Below are 5,801 nucleotides of genomic sequence, written 5' to 3'. Positions count from 1 at the left end.
TGCCTCCCTTTCCGATTGGCGGATGGGTGCTGTCGATCGGGCTGACGCACAATGCTAATTTACCTAATGAGATGCAAGGTGAAAGCTGCAACCTTCAGGTTCCCCGCCATTGTTACTTAGCTGCCTCCCCAAGACAGATGGGACTGAGACTTGGGTTGGGGAGGGGGGGCATCACTTGTTGTTGGAGGACCCCTTTTCAAGTAGATTAGTAATTAATGGAATAAAAACAGAAAAGTGCTGAAAAGTCCAGCAGGTCTGGCAGTATCTGTGGAGAGAGAAACAGAATTAATGTTTTTTAAATCCAATATGACTCTTCTTTGGAACTTTGAAGAGTCATAGGCACACTATGTTTTTATTTCAGATCTTCGGCATCTGCAGTATTTTACTTTTATTATAATAATTACTGGAGTTTCCCATTCCCCCCCCCACCATCCAAACTGAATTATAGTAGGGAGATGATGGTGTGGTGGATATATCACTAGGCTAATAATTCAGAGGCCCAGGTTAATGCTTATGGGGACCTGGGTTCAAATCCTTCATGTAAGCTTGTATTGTCAAGGAAGTCAAAGGGTATTGGGGATAGGAAGGAAAGTGGAGTTTTCAGACCAGCCATGATCTTATTGAATGGCAGAGTAAGGGGTCAGTTGGCCTACTCCTGCTCCTAATTCGTATGTACAAATGTAAACCAGAGTTATCCCATTGTGACCAGGCAGGAACAAATAAACATTAAGTGCCTAGGGCACATTAAATAAGATAAACATGTATAACTATGTACAGTACAGTGACATTACGGAAACATAAATTAACTTGCAATGTGGTTGTATATGTTGAATACACCCCTTATACACTGGGGTGCTCATTGGTCGCAGAAAACCTCAACTGTACCAGTGGACAACCATACGCTCCCTCTCCAGGGCCACTGGGCCCAGTTCCAAAGATGAGTCATATTGGACTCGAAAAGTTAACTCTGTTCCTCTCTTCACAAATGCTGCCAGACCTGCTGAGTTTCTCTAGCACATTCTGCTTTTAATTTCAGATCACCAGCGTTTGCAATATTTTGCTCTTAGAATAAATATTTTGTTATTAGGTGTGGCTCAATGGTTGTACTCTTGTCTCTGAGTTCAATTCCCACTCCTGGACTTTAGCATGAAAAATCAAACTGCCACTCCAGTATACTGTGAGAGACTGCAATGCCAGCGGTCTATCTTCTAAATGAGACATTAAACTGAGGCCCCCTGTGCTCTCTCAGGTAGATGGAAAAGACCCAGTGGCACTATTTAAAGAAGAGCAGGGGATTGCTTGTCAGATCTTGCTACATTACCACAGTGACAATACTTCAAAAGTACTTCATTGTCTGTAAAATGCTTTGAGGCATCCGGTGGTGGTGGTGGTAGTGAGTGGGAGGGAGGGGTGCTGGTGAAACGTGTTATCTAAATGAAAATCTTTCTTGCTTTCAGATCAATGAACAATTAAAATATTTGATATTTGTGTTGACTGGTAGAAGCATAGGAACAGATATAGGCCATTTGGTCCCCTGAGTCTGTTGCACCATTTAATGAGATCATGGCTGACTGACAACCTAACTCCATACACTCGCCTTTTCCATACATCCCTTAACATCTTTGGATAACACAAATCTTTCAATCTCGGACCTAAAATTTATAATCATTCTATTTGACGGTCACTGGAATTTCAAACCAGATTAGTGAATTATATTCCAGTGGTCAACACAAAGTCAACAAAAATCAAGAGACAACCAGAGGATTATTTATATTGTAAGTTTTACTGCTGCTCTCATCTATGAGCGCTCCACTCATCACAGGTTGCCACTGGCCTCCACTCCCACCTTTGGATGCTGCTCATGCACATCCTTGACTGCTTCCTGTAGTCATTCATCGAATCATCATTGTGGCAAAGGAGGCCATTTGGTCCATGCTATTCATTAAAGGTCTATAAATAAAAACAGGTAAGCTCGTAATCACTGGACTAGTAATCCAGAGACCCAGGCTAATGCTTTGGGGACCAGATGGTAAAATTTGAATTCAGTAAAAAAATTAAAACCTGGAATTAAAAGTCTAACAGTGACCATGAAACTATCATCGATTGTTGTAAAAACTCAGCTGGTTCACAAATGCCCTTTAGGGAAGGAAACCTGCCGTCCTTGCCTGCCCTGGCCTACATGTGACTCCAGAACCTCAGCAATGTGTGACATTACAGAAACATATAGCAAATTGTAATGTGGTTCTATGTGTTGTTTACACCCTTTATGCACTGCAGTGCCCACTGGTCACAGAAAATCTCAACTATACCAGTGGACATCACATACCTCTGTTTTGTGTTGTCACTGAGCTTTGGTGAGGTTTTACTGTGACCATGCTTTGTTGCCTTACCATACCTTCATTAGACTTTGTTTATACTATGGCAAACTTGAGTTGGTCTATGTATGGTTTTACTTGAAACAATTTATTGAGAACTATTTACAAGGATCTCAGGGTAATCACATTGGAGCCTCTCAGTCATCTGACTCCTGATGTCAAACTTACATCATTAATACCGTCATGGTTTAAAAACATAAGAACATAAGAAATAGGACCAGGAGTAGGCCATTCGCCCCCTCCAGCCTGCCCCGCCATTCAATAAGATCTTGGCTGATCTGCCCCAGGCCTCAACTCCTCTTTTGTGCCAGCTCCTCATAGCCTTCAACTCCCCGATATTTCAAAAATCTATCTACCACCTCTGTAAATACTTTCAGTAATCTGGCCTCCACAACTCTTATGTTTCATTAAAATATATATATATTTCATTAATATAAATTAATATAAAATTAAATCATTACTCTTCAGCCTCTTCCCCAGGGCCACTAGGCACAGGTAATGCCACAGAAGGGATGTAGGCAGCTAAGTGACACATGCCCCCACCTCATGGGCACTGCCTTAAACACCAATAGAGGTTGGTTTGGTCAGATGCCTCTTTTCATATTGTCATTTCTGTGAGTCTCTACAGAATGCCTCTTTAGACATGATATTAGAAGACTATCAATATAGAAAGGAAGCAAGAAATACTTATATTTATATAATGTCTTTCACCGTCTCAAGACATTCCAAAGTGCTTTATAGCTAATGAAGTACTTTTGAAGTGTAGTTACTGTTGTAATGTAGGAAATGCAGCAGCCAATTTGCACATAGCGAGCTCCCACAAATAGCAATGTGATAATGATCAGTTAATCTGTTTTAAGTGATACCGATTGATGTTGAGCAGGACACCAGAGAAACCTTCCCTGTTCTTCTTCAATATGGAGCCATGGGATGTTTTATTCCACCTGAAGCCTCAGTTTAATACTTGTAACACATTGAGTGTGAAGAAAGAAATCCAAGGATGCATACCCAAGCATGTGCCTTCAGGAGAGGAGGGAAGGTTGGGGGATATTGTTATGTGAGGTTATGAGGTTGTACCTAACAGTAAGCACTAAATAACTTGAATTGATATGGTACCTTTAACATTGGAAAAAAACAGAGGGGGGCTTAAAAGTAACTTCAAAAGAAGTCTACAAAGGCATTATTTGTGGAAGTAAAGAAATGCCTGATGAGAGGTCAGTGTTACAGTTTGGCTTAAAGGAGATAGAGGTGAAGAGGCAGAGGCACTTTGAAAGAAATTTCAAGATATATATCAATCTTCAAAGTAAAAACATAAAAGCCTGTGAGCATGCAAACAAGTAACAGGTCATAGAGTGAGGAAGCTGACAATGTGACATCCATTGCAAAGGCATAACAATGCACCTTAATACTACTACCTAACCTCAGGTGACCCAAAAGTCATATCATTCTGTAAGGGTTGCTAGCTACTATCAGCACCGTGTATTTTGTACACTATAATGTTGCAATATTGATGTATGGTACCTGAAGGACAATTGTCATATCTTGAAAAATGTACATTATTTGCCATTTTAATGGGTGCCACTTTATTGAAGGGAGGCCAAGTGTCACGTTCATTACAAGATTGTCATGTTTTCTACATCATGTCAATACTTTTAATTTGCATTAAGTGGACATCTTTTAGTTTAGGACATTGTCCTTTTACCTGATTAACCAATCTATTGGCTTGAAAACGTTGGAAGGTTTGGTTAGGTTAAAATGAACAGAAAAAGGATGTTTTATTTTAATCAGGGACCCACTGGAGTAGATCAAAGATCAGCATGAGGTTTGCCTCATTGTAATGCACACAAACTAGAAGATCCCAGGCCCAGTCCCTATCGTGCATGGTGAGTTGTCTGATCTCACTTGTGGTATGCCAACTAGTTCCAACCTGGGTGCTAAAAATCATCAGTTAACTTATCACAGACTTGCATACTAGTGATAGTCTGAATGAATTTACTTTTTTTTGGTTCCATTTCATATGAATCGGCCAAAAGGCGAACTTTGGATTTTCCTGCTATCTGGGGCTCAGTGCTACTCTCAGAATTTCATTCATTCATTATTAGGTGACCCCTATTTTTATTGGTATAGAGAGTCTCAATCAAGAGAAAAGATCATCCTTAATTTCTCTGGCAACTTGCGGATTAGAGAATATCAAAAAGATGTATTTCCCTTGTGGAAATACGAATGTAGGAGCAGGAGTAGGCCATTCAGCCCCTCCAGCCAGCTCCGCCATTCAACTAGATCTATTTTGTTTATTCGTTCATGAGTTGTGGGCATCGATTGCCCATCCTTAATTGCCCTTGAGAAGGTGGTGGTGAGCCACTTTCTTGAACCGCTGCAGTCCAAGTGGTGTAGGTACACACAACGCTGTTAAGGAGTTCCAGGATTTTGACCCAGCGACAGTGACGGAACTGATCTTAACCTTCAGTGCCATTTTCCCACACTATCTTTAATACCTAGGAATCGCCACAGCCCTCTGGGGTGGAGAATTCCAAAGGTTCTCCACCCTCTGAGTGAAGAAATTCCTCCTCAGCTCAGTCCTAAACGGCCCACCTCTTATTCTGAGACTGTGTCTCCTAGTTCCATACCAGGGGAAACATCCTTCCTGCATCTTTGGTTTGCCAACTCTCCAAGATTGGCCTGGAATCTCCAGGAATTGAAGACCAATTTCCAGGATGCTGCTGTGTGCAATCCTGGAGCAAAATCATTGGGGCATTGAAAAAGATTTTTTTTGTCTCTTTACCAGATATAAAAACATTGAAAATGGGTGAAAAAAACTGTTTGGCTGACAGTCAAGCTACATCCAATCAGTCTTTTTGTTTTGCATATCATGCCTGGTGAGCTATTTGATCTCAGTAGAGATGTGCCAATTAGTTCCAACTTGGGTGCTGTGTATAATTTAACTTAGCATGGACTTGCATACAAAAATGATAGTCTGAATGAATTTACATATTTTCAAGCTGCATTTTACATGAATCGACCAAAAGGCAAACTTTGGATTTTCTTGCTAGTTGAGGCTCAGTGCATCACAAGGATGGATGTGTTGGCCAATGAATGGCTGGAGCTTGTGGGTAAGTCATGTATTGAAACCTCCAAGAATATATTTAATCACAATTGGCAACTCTATGCATCTACCCTGTCCAGCCCTGTAAGAATTTTTTATGCTTTAATCAGATCGCCTCTCATTCTTCTAAACTCTCGAGAATACAGGTCCAGTCTCCTGAACGTCTCCTCATACAACAATCCCACCATCCCAGGAATACACAGATTGTCCGTCTGCCGGATCAAAAGACAAGTGGCCGCACAAATTGCATGTCATCTGGTGCGAGCACGTGACCCACAGGCCACGCAGCCCCATGCGACGCACGCAGGCGACGTGCCTCCACA

This window comes from Cetorhinus maximus, chromosome 28, assembly GCF_964194155.1.
Source record: "Cetorhinus maximus chromosome 28, sCetMax3.hap1.1, whole genome shotgun sequence".
In the NCBI taxonomy this organism is placed as follows: domain Eukaryota; kingdom Metazoa; phylum Chordata; class Chondrichthyes; order Lamniformes; family Cetorhinidae; genus Cetorhinus; species Cetorhinus maximus.
The sequence above is the reverse complement of the archived record's forward strand: the minus strand, read 5'-3'. Positions refer to the sequence as shown.